We start from the raw sequence: 12767 nt of genomic DNA on the forward strand, positions 1-12767 counted from the left end.
ATATATATATATATATATATATATATATATATATATATATATATACAGTATATATATATACACACAATTCTATTGATATATTTTTTTTCTTAAATTTTTTGGGATGGATTTTTTGGAAAATTACAATCCAAAATCATTTTATTTTTATAAAAAAAAAAGGAAAATTGCATAAATATACAATTTTTGTATTGTATAAATTATACAATTATAATTGTATAAATATACAATTTTCTATTATTTTTATGAAATGTTTTATAAAAACTTTTTCTATTGATTTTTAAAAATTACGGATCGGTTTATAATTTAAAAAAAATTATTAATTAAATTAATTAATTAAAAAGTGAAAAATTGTATATATATATATATATATATACATACAATTTTTCATTTTTGTATTAAATTCTTTATAAAAATTTGTATTGGTTATTGAAGTTTATGAATTGGTTTTGAATTGGGAATATATATATATATATATATATATATATATATATATATATATATATATATATATATATATATATATATATATACAATTTTTCATTTTTTTATTAAATTTTTTTTTTTTTTTTAATTAATTGATTTTTGAAAATTACGAATCGGTTTTGAATCGGGAAGAGAATCGATTTTATTACCGGAAAACTTTTCAAAACAGGTTACGGCCTCAAAACCTATTTTCAAAAATGTCTTCTTTTTTGGGGGGGAAGAAAAATATAAAATAAAATTTTTTTTTTCTTTACCTTTTTTTTTTTTTTTTTTTTTTTAAATTTCTGAATCGGGGGAAAGAATAAGAATGGCGAGTGGGCTTTGAATAGAATCCTCTGCGCCCCGCGAGCAGACGAGCAGACACAGGGGCTGAAATAACCCCCCCCCGCTTGTAAAACTAAGGGCTATCCTCTCCGCACACCAAACGCTGACCTCTGGATCTTGTCTGGATGTGGTGGTGGACTTTCTATCCGTGTCCTACAAGCACACCACACTAAGGGGAAGTGGGAGGAGCTGGGGGCGGGGGGGCGGAGCCATGATGACGGACACCCAATCTTCCTATACGCATACGCAGTGCTAAATGTAGTCCTCTCAGTATGATGGAGTGTTCTTATTGACCATTATTCTATACTTCTTATGCTTATTAGCAATGATTATCTTACGGCGTGGTGTTCTTTTTACTTGGTGGACTTTTTAGTGTTTCTTGTTTTTTGGGTATCCTCATCACTTGATGCTTTTTTCCCCCGGTATATATTTGATGCATGCGCGCCTCCATTCCACCAATGAGAAGCATTTATACTCAGTAGGTCCGGACCAGTGTTGGGGATAACCACGCACTTTTGCCTACGTCAGAAGCTAATAGGGCTAGGCAACATCACACACGTACACACTACTACTACTACTACTACCACTACTACGTGGGAATAATGAACAGCAAATACCCCGTTTGTGGACAAGGAGACTTGCGAATAGATTCAGTGCCGTAAAAACAGCTGAGCTGATGCTGCTCCGTCTGGCTTCCCTCGCTGACGTCGCACGTGCCTTGGCGCTCTGCTTTCATGAAACATCTTTCAGCCTGATCCAGATATTTCAAACTATTTCCTCGTGACTGATTTACAAAACCCCAAAAGCGGTGAAGTTGTCACCTTGTGTAAATGGTAAATAAAAAAAGAATACAACAAATCCTATTTAACTTATATTCAATTGAATAGACTGCAAAGACAAGATATTTCATGTTCACACTGACAAACTTTGGTATTGTTTGGCAAATAATCATGAACTTAGAATTAAAAGGCAGCCTCATTATAGCAAAAAGGCATTTTATACCAGTGTGTTACATGGCCTTTCCTTTTAACAACACTCAGTAAAGGTTTGGGAACTGAGGAAACCCATTTTTGAAGTCTTTCCCATTTTTGCTTGATGTACAGCTTAAGTTGTTCAACAGTCTCCTGCCTCATATTTTCACATGTTCAATGTCTGGACTACAGGCAAGCCAGTCTAGTACCTGCATTCTTTTACTACGAAGCCACAGTGTTGTAACACATAGCTTGGCATCGTCTTGCCGAAATAAGCAGGGCCGTCCATGATAACAACACATGTTGCTCCAAAAGCTGTATGTACCTTTCAGCATTAATGGTGCCTTCACAGATGTGTAAGTTACCCATGCCTTGGGCACTAATACACCCCCATACCATCACAGATGCTGCCTTTTACACTTTGCGCATAGAACAGTCCGGATGGTTCTTTTCCTCTTTGGTCCGAAGGACACGACGTCCACCGTTTCCAAAAACAATTTCAAACGTGGATTCGTCGGACCACAGAACACTTTTCCACTTTGCGTCAGTCCATCTTGGATGAGCTCGGGCCCAGCGGAGCCGGCAGCGTTTCTGGGTGTTGTTGATAAATGGCTGTGGCTTTGCATAGTAGAGTTTTAACTTGCACTTACAGATGTAGCGACCAACTGTAGTCACTGACAGTGTTTTTTCTGAAGTGTTCCTGAGCCCATGTGGTGATATCCTTTACACACTGATGTCGGTTTTTGATGTAGTACCGCCTGAGGGATCCAAGGTGCGTAATATCATGGCTTACATGCAGTGATTTCTCCACTTTCTCTCAACCTGTTGATGATATTACGGAGCCTAGATGGTGAAATCCCTAAATGTTGTTCTTAAACAATCTGCTCAGGCGTTTGTTGACGAAGTGGTGACCCTCGCCCTGTCCTTGTTTGTGAACGAGTGAGCGTTTCATGGAAGCTGCTTTCATACCCAATCACGGCACCCACCTGTTCCCAATTAGCCATGTTCACCTGTGGGATGTTCCATATAAGTCTTTAATGCGCATTCCTCAACTTTCTCACTCTTTTTTGCCACTTGTGCCAGCTTTCTGGAAACATGTTGCAGGCTTAAAATTCCAAATGAGCTAATATTTGCAAAAAATATCAAAGTTTGTCAGTGTGAACGTTTAATATCTTGTCTTCGCAGTCTATTCAATTGAATATAAGTTGAAAAGGATTTGTTGTATTCTCTTTTTATTTACCATTTACACAAGGTGACCACTTTACAAATTTAGTTTTTTTTTCTACATTTATTAAAGAGCATCAGTTTTTTTGGGCAAAGTAACTACAATGAAGTGATCTTCCAAACACTGGTCCGGACTTGTGTTCTGGCTGTATGTACTGTGCCTATAGACGTGGGACATATGATTGCTTGGGTTTTCCACTAAAGAAGTGTGCGTGCCGTGAGGGCCAGCAGACAGTGAGAAGGTCTCTCCTTTCATTCCTGGGAGTTGAGAAGCTGTCACGTGTGTTCTTGTTATTCCACGCACACAAGACCAGGTCTGGCGGACCGCAGAGCCCTTTTATCCGCCGCGTCACACCACTTTGACCCCAGTCCGCCACATTTAGGCCAGAGTCGTTTCAGCGTGACGCAGTTGTTCTTCGGACCTGGAGGTGGGCACTTCCCAGCAGGCACGAGACGTTGATACAACGTTGATTATACGTACATGTCCTTTAAAAAGCTGACTCTAAAACCACGTTGATATCCAACATTGGATCCACGTTGTTGGTTGGGAAATGACCAAAAGTTGAATGTCCAATTAATATCACAACCTAACGTTGATTTAACGTCGTCAAAGAGCGTGTTGTTTCAATGTTGTATTTGTGTTGGAAAATGACCAAAATTCAACGGTAAAATAGACATCAGAACCCAACATTGAAAAAACGTTGTCAAAAAGCATGTTGTTTCAACGTTGTATTTGTGTTGGTAAATGACCAAAATTCAACGGTCAATTTAATGTCAGAACCCAACATTGATTAATAGTTGTCAAAAAGCATGTTGTTTCAATGTTGTGTTTGTGTTGGTAAATGACCAAAATTCAACGGTCAAATCGACGACACAACCCAACATTGAAAAAACGTTGTCAAAATGCATGTTGTTTCAACGTTGTATTTGTGTTGGAAAATGACCAAAATTCAACGGTAAAATAGACATCAGAACCCACCATTGAAAAAACGTTGTCAAAAAGCATGTTGTTTCAACATTGTATTTGTGTTGGTAAATAACCAAAATTCAATGGTCAATTTAATGTCAGAACCCAACATTGAAAAAACGTCAAAAAGCATGTTGTTTCAACGTTGTATTTGTATTGGTAAATGACCAAAATTCAACGGTCAAATCGACGACACAACCCAACATTGAAAATACGTTGTCAAAAAGCATGTTGTTTCAACGTTGTGTTGGAAAATTGCCAAAATTCAACAGTAAAATAGACATCAGAACCCAACATTGAAAAAACGTTGTCAAAAAGGATGTTGTTTCAACGTTGTATTTGTGTTGGAAAATGACCAAAATTCAACGGTCAAATCGACGACACAACCCAACATTGAAAATACGTTGTCAAAAAGCATGTTGTTTCAACGTTGTGTTGGAAAATTGCCAAAATTCAACAGTAAAATAGACATCAGAACCCAACATTGAAAAAACGTCAAAAAGCATGTTGTTTCAACGTTGTATTTGTATTGGTAAATGACCAAAATTCAACAGTAAAATAGACATCAGAACCCAACATTGAAAAAATGTTGTCAAAAAGCATGTTGTTTCAACTTTGTATTTGTGGTGGAAAATGACCAAAATTCAACGGTAAAATAGACATCAGAACCCACCATTGAAAATACGTTGTCAAAAAGCATGTTGTTTCAACATTGTATTTGTGTTGGTAAATAACCAAAATTCAACGGTCAATTTAATGTCAGAACCCAACATTGAAAAAACGTCAAAAAGCATGTTGTTTCAACGTAGTATTTGTATTGGTAAATGACCAAAATTCAACGGTCAAATCGACGACACAACCCAACATTGAAAATACGTTGTCAAAAAGCATGTTGTTTCAACGTTGTGTTGGAAAATTGCCAAAATTCAACAGTAAAATAGACATCAGAACCCAACATTGAAAAAACGTTGTCAAAAAGGATGTTGTTTCAACGTTGTATTTGTGTTGGAAAATGACCAAAATTCAACGGTTAAATAGACGTCAGAACCCAACATTGAAAAAACGTTGTCAAAAAGCATGTTGTTTCAACGTTGTATTTGTGTTGGTAAAAATGACCAAAATTCAACGGTCAATTTAATGTCAGAACCCATAGTCGTCAAAAAGCATGTTGTTTCAACGTTGTATTTGCGTTGTAGAATATTGGTTGGGAAATGATACAATTTCAACGGTCAAATCGACGTCAGAACCGAACATTGAAAAAACGTTGTCAAAAAGCATGTTGTTTCAACGTTGTATTTGTGTTGGAAAATGACCAAAATTCAACAGTAAAATAGACATCAGAACCCAACATTGAAAAAATGTTGTCAAAAAGCATGTTGTTTCAACGTTGTATTTGTGTTGGAAAATGACCAAAAGTCAACGTTCAATTTAATGTCAGAACCCAACATTGATTAATAGTTGTCAAAAAGCATGTTGTTTCAATGCTGTGTTTGTGTTGGTAAATTACCAAAATTCAACGGTCAAATCGACGACACAACCCAACATTGAAAAAACATTGTCAAAAAGCATGTTGTTTCAACGTTGTATTTGTGTTGGAAAATGACCAAAATTCAACAGTAAAATAGACATCAGAACCCAACATTGAAAAAATGTTGTCAAAAAGCATGTTGTTTCAACTTTGTATTTGTGGTGGAAAATGACCAAAATTCAACGGTAAAATAGACATCAGAACCCACCATTGAAAATACGTTGTCAAAAAGCATGTTGTTTCAACATTGTATTTGTGTTGGTAAATAACCAAAATTCAACGGTCAATTTAATGTCAGAACCCAACATTGAAAAAACGTCAAAAAGCATGTTGTTTCAACGTAGTATTTGTATTGGTAAATGACCAAAATTCAACGGTCAAATCGACGACACAACCCAACATTGAAAATACGTTGTCAAAAAGCATGTTGTTTCAACGTTGTGTTGGAAAATTGCCAAAATTCAACAGTAAAATAGACATCAGAACCCAACATTGAAAAAACGTTGTCAAAAAGGATGTTGTTTCAACGTTGTATTTGTGTTGGAAAATGACCAAAATTCAACGGTTAAATAGACGTCAGAACCCAACATTGAAAAAACGTTGTCAAAAAGCATGTTGTTTCAACGTTGTATTTGTGTTGGTAAAAATGACCAAAATTCAACGGTCAATTTAATGTCAGAACCCATAGTCGTCAAAAAGCATGTTGTTTCAACGTTGTATTTGCGTTGTAGAATATTGGTTGGGAAATGATACAATTTCAACGGTCAAATCGACGTCAGAACCGAACATTGAAAAAACGTTGTCAAAAAGCATGTTGTTTCAACGTTGTATTTGTGTTGGAAAATGACCAAAATTCAACAGTAAAATAGACATCAGAACCCAACATTGAAAAAATGTTGTCAAAAAGCATGTTGTTTCAACGTTGTATTTGTGTTGGAAAATGACCAAAAGTCAACGTTCAATTTAATGTCAGAACCCAACATTGATTAATAGTTGTCAAAAAGCATGTTGTTTCAATGCTGTGTTTGTGTTGGTAAATTACCAAAATTCAACGGTCAAATCGACGACACAACCCAACATTGAAAAAACATTGTCAAAAAGCATGTTGTTTCAACGTTGTATTTGTGTTGGAAAATGACCAAAATTCAACAGTAAAATAGACATCAGAACCCAACATTGAAAAAATGTTGTCAAAAAGCATGTTGTTTCAACTTTGTATTTGTGGTGGAAAATGACCAAAATTCAACGGTAAAATAGACATCAGAACCCACCATTGAAAATACGTTGTCAAAAAGCATGTTGTTTCAACATTGTATTTGTGTTGGTAAATAACCAAAATTCAACGGTCAATTTAATGTCAGAACCCAACATTGAAAAAACGTCAAAAAGCATGTTGTTTCAACGTTGTGTTGGAAAATTGCCAAAATTCAACAGTAAAATAGACATCAGAACCCAACATTGAAAAAACGTTGTCAAAAAGGATGTTGTTTCAACATTGTATTTGTGTTGGTAAATTACCAAAATTCAATGGTCAATTTAATGTCAGAACCCAACATTGATTAATAGTTGTCAAAAAGCATGTTGTTTCAATGTTGTGTTTGTGTTGGTAAATGACCAAAATTCAACGGTCAAATCGACGACACAACCCAACATTGAAAAAACGTTGTCAAAAAGCATGTTGTTTCAACATTGTATTTGTGTTGGTAAATAACCAAAATTCAATGGTCAATTTAATGTCAGAACCCAACATTGAAAAAACGTCAAAAAGCATGTTGTTTCAACGTTGTATTTGTATTGGTAAATGACCAAAATTCAACGGTCAAATCGACGACACAACCCAACATTGAAAATACGTTGTCAAAAAGCATGTTGTTTCAACGTTGTGTTGGAAAATTGCCAAAATTCAACAGTAAAATAGACATCAGAACCCAACATTGAAAAAACGTTGTCAAAAAGGATGTTGTTTCAACGTTGTATTTGTGTTGGAAAATGACCAAAATTCAACGGTTAAATAGACGTCAGAACCCAACATTGAAAAAACGTTGTCAAAAAGCATGTTGTTTCAACGTTGTATTTGTGTTGGTAAAAATGACCAAAATTCAACGGTCAATTTAATGTCAGAACCCATAGTCGTCAAAAAGCATGTTGTTTCAACGTTGTATTTGCGTTGTAGAATATTGGTTGGGAAATGATACAATTTCAACGGTCAAATCGACGTCAGAACCGAACATTGAAAAAACGTTGTCAAAAAGCATGTTGTTTCAACGTTGTATTTGTGTTGGAAAATGACCAAAATTCAACAGTAAAATAGACATCAGAACCCAACATTGAAAAAATGTTGTCAAAAAGCATGTTGTTTCAACGTTGTATTTGTGTTGGAAAATGACCAAAAGTCAACGGTCAATTTAATGTCAGAACCCAACATTGATTAATAGTTGTCAAAAAGCATGTTGTTTCAATGCTGTGTTTGTGTTGGTAAATGACCAAAATTCAACGGTCAAATCGACGACACAACCCAACATTGAAAAAACATTGTCAAAAAGCATGTTGTTTCAACGTTGTATTTGTGTTGGAAAATGACCAAAATTCAACAGTAAAATAGACATCAGAACCCAACATTGAAAAAATGTTGTCAAAAAGCATGTTGTTTCAACTTTGTATTTGTGTTGGAAAATGACCAAAATTCAACGGTAAAATAGACATCAGAACCCACCATTGAAAAAACGTTGTCAAAAAGCATGTTGTTTCAACATTGTATTTGTGTTGGTAAATAACCAAAATTCAACGGTCAATTTAATGTCAGAACCCAACATTGAAAAAACGTCAAAAAGCATGTTGTTTCAACGTTGTATTTGTATTGGTAAATGACCAAAATTCAACGGTCAAATCGACGACACAACCCAACATTGAAAATACGTTGTCAAAAAGCATGTTGTTTCAACGTTGTGTTGGAAAATTGCCAAAATTCAACAGTAAAATAGACATCAGAACCCAACATTGAAAAAACGTTGTCAAAAAGGATGTTGTTTCAACATTGTATTTGTGTTGGAAAATGACCAAAATTCAACGGTCAATTTAATGTCAGAACCCATAGTCGTCAAAAAGCATGTTGTTTCAACGTTGTATTTGCGTTGTAGAATATTGGTTGGGAAATGATACAATTTCAACGGTCAAATCGACGTCAGAACCGAACATTGAAAAAACGTTGTCAAAAAGCATGTTGTTTCAACGTTGTATTTGTGTTGGAAAATAACCAAAATTCAACGGTAAAATAGACATCAGAACCCAACATTGAAAAAACTTTGTCAAAAATTATGTTCTTCCAACGTTGTTTTTGTGTTGGAAAATGACCAAAATTCAATGGTAAAATAGACATCAGAACCCAACAATGAAAAAACGTCAAAAAGCATGTTGTTTCAACGTTCTATTTGTATTGGTAAATGACTAAAATTCAACGGTCAATTCAATGTCAGAACCCAGTCGTCAAAAAGCATGTTGTTTCAATGTTGTATTTGCGTTGTAGAATATTGGTTGGAAAATGACCAAAAAAATCAATGTTGAAATCAACGACACAACCCAACATTAATTAAACGTTGTCAAAAAACATGTTGTTTCAATGTCGTATTTGTGTTGGAAAATGACCAAAATTCAACGGTAAAATAGACATCAGCACCCAACATTGAAAAAACGTCGTGAAAAAGTATGTTGTTTCAACGTTAGGTTTGAGTTTTCAACGTTGTTTCAACGTCTGCTGCATGCAGGCTGAGTCCTTCCACCTCCATGATGTTGCTTCCATTAACGGTTTAATGGGTGTAGCTGACAACGAATGACAAGATCTGGACTGCCCGGAGTGGCTGCAACTTAGCCGACTGTCTTTGTGCGTCTCTACGTGAGCAAGCATGCCAGGAGGGATGCAACAGTAAACGTTCCGGTGGTTTGATTACCGTTTTAAATTCATGATAACCACCACCTTGAAAAATCGAAATGTTTGAAATAACTTGAAATAATCCACAAAGTCAGCACATGCAAGTATGTACAGTAAAGTACAGTAGTCAAGCCAGATCATTAATGCAATTGCCCCTCTTGCTGGTTATTATTGATAACCACCACCTTGAAAAAGAGAAATGTGAGAAATAACATGAAATAATCCACAAAGTCAGCACACGCAAGTATGTACAGTTATGTCCAGTAATTAACCCAGATCATCGATGCGATTGCTACCCTTGCCAGTTATTAATGATAACCACCACCTTGAAAAATTGAAATTTTTGAAATAACTTAAAATAATACTCATAGTCAGCACATGCAAGTATGTACAGTAAAGAACAGTAGTCAGGCCAGATCATTGATGCGATTGCTACTCCTGCTGGTTATTAATGATAACCACCACCTTGAAAAAGAGAAATGTGTGAAATAACATGAAAGAATCCACAAAGTCAGCACATGCAAGTATGTACAGTCATGCCTGGTAGTCTAGCCAGATCATTGTTGCGATTGCTACTCCTACTGGTTATTAATGATAACCACCACTTTGAAAAAGACACATTTGTGAAATAACATGAAATAATACACAAAGTCAGCACATGCAAGTATGTACAGTAAAGTACAGTAGTCAAGCCGGATCATTGATGCGATTGCTACTCCTGCTGGTTATTAATGATAACCACCACCTTGAAAAAGAGAAATGTGGGAAATAACATGAAATAATCCACAAAGTCAGCACATACAAGTATGTACAGTCATGCCTGGTAGTCTAGCCAGATCATTGATGCGATTGCTACTCCTACTGGTTATTAATGATAACCACCACCTTGAAAAATGGAAATTTTGGAAATAACTTGAAATAATACTCATAGTCCGCACATGCCAGTATGTACAGTAAGGTACAGTAGTCAAGCCAGATCATTAATGCAATTGCCCCTCTTGCTGGTTATTATTGATAACCACCACCTTGAAAAGGAGAAATGTGTGAAATAACATGAAATAATCCACAAAGTCAGCACAGGCAAGTATGTACAGTTATGTCCAGTAATTAACCCAGATCATTGATGCGATTGCTACTCTTGCCGGTTATTAATGATAACCACCACCTTGAAAAATGGAAATTTTGGAAATAACTTGAAATAATACTCATAGTCCGCACATGCCAGTATGTACAGTAAGGTACAGTAGTCAAGCCAGATCATTGATGCGATTGCTACTCCTGCTGGTTATTAATGATAACCACCACCTTGAAAAAGAGAAGTGTGTGAAATAACATTAAATAATCCACTAAGTCAGCAAATGCAAGTACTGTATGTACAGTTATGTCCAGTAATCAACCCAGATCAATGATGTGATTGCTTATCCTGCCGGTTATTATTGATAACCACCACCTTGAAAAAGGGAAATGTGTCAAATAACATGAAATAATCCACAAAGTCAGCACATGCAAGTATGTACAGTCATGCCTGATAGTCAAGTCAGATTATTGATGCGATTGCCACTCCTGCTGGTTATTAATGATAACCACCACCTTGTAAAAGAGAATTGTGTGAAATAACATGAAGTAATCCACAAAGTCAGCAAATGCAAGTACTGTATGTACAGTTATGTCCAGTAATCTCTCCGGATCATTGATGCGATTGCTACTCCTGCCGGTTATCAGTGATAACCACCACCTTGAAAAAGAGAAATGTTTGAAATAATCCACAAAGTCAGCAAATGCAAGTACTGTATGTACAGTTATGCCCGGTAGTCAAGCCAGATGATTGATGCAATTGCTACTCCTGCCGGTTATTAATGATAACCACCAACTTGAAAAATAAAAATGTGTGAAATAACATCCATAAAGTCAGCACATACAAGTATGTACAGTTATGTCCAACAATCAACCCAGATCATTGATATGATTGCTACTCCTGCCCGTTATTATTGATAACCACCACCTTTAAAAAAAAAGGAGTGAAATAAATTAAAATAATCCACAAATTCAGCAAATGCAAGTATGTACAGTTATGCCCAGTAGTCAAGTCGGATCATTGATGTGATTCCTCCTCCCCCTGCCGGTTATTAATGATAACCACCACCTTAAAAAAAAAGAGTGAAATAAATTGAAATAATCCACAAAGTCAGCACATGTAAGTATGTACAGTTATGCCCAGTAGTCAAGTTGGATCATTGATGCGATCCCTCCTCCCCCTGCCGGTTATTAATAATAACCACCACCTTAAAAAAAAAAGAGTGAAATAAATTGAAATAATCCACAAAGTCAGCACATGCAAGTATGTACAGTTATGCCCAGTAGTCAAGTCGGATCATTGATGCGATCCCTCCTCCCCCTGCCAGTTATTAATGATAACCACCACCTTAAAAAAAAATGTGTGAAATAAATTGAAATAATCCACAAAGTCAGCACATGCAAGTATGTACAGTTATGCCCAGTAGTATAGTCTGATCATTGATGCGATCCCTCCTCCCCCTGCCGGTTATTAATGATAACCACCACTTTAAAAAAAAATGTGTGAAATAAATTGAAATAATCCACAAAGTCAGCACATGCAAGTATGTACAGTTATGCCCAGTAGTCAAGTCGGATCATTGATGCGATTCCTCCTCCCCCTGCCGGTTATTAATGATAACCACCACCTTAAAAAAAAATGTGTGAAATAAATTGAAATAATCCACAAAGTCAGCACATGCAAGTATGTACAGTTATGCCCAGTCAAGTCGGATCATTGATGCGATCCCTCCTCCAACTGCAGGTTATTAATGATAACCACCACCTTGAGAAATAAAAATATGGGAAATAACTTGAAATAATCCGCAAAGTCAGCAAATGCTAGTATGTACATTTATGTCCAGTAATTGACCCAGATCTTTGATGCGATTGCTACTCCTGCTGGTTATTAACGATAACCACCACCTTGAAAGAAAAAATATGTGAAATAAATTGCAAGTATGTAACATTATGCCCGGTAGTCAAGTCAGATCATTGATGCGATCCCTCCTCCCCCTGCCGGTTATTAATGATAACCACCACCTTGCACAGTCCACTTAAGTAATCCACAACCTCAAAGTACGTTTGCTCACGCAGAGGCTGCTCATTCCCGCGAACGCTCCTCCCGCCAGTTCTTACTGACAGCCCCCGCCTTCAACGTTAGCACCTTAGCCCCCTCTCCCCCCGCAGGGGAAGTGGTGGTGTGACGCGGTGTGACAAAGTCTGCGTTTCCCAGGGGACCGGCGCTGGCACGTCCGGGATGTTCCACAGGAGGTCCGTAGCAAAGTCTGT

This window comes from Nerophis ophidion, linkage group LG11 (assembly GCF_033978795.1).
Source record: "Nerophis ophidion isolate RoL-2023_Sa linkage group LG11, RoL_Noph_v1.0, whole genome shotgun sequence".
NCBI classification, from domain to species: Eukaryota; Metazoa; Chordata; class Actinopteri; order Syngnathiformes; family Syngnathidae; genus Nerophis; species Nerophis ophidion.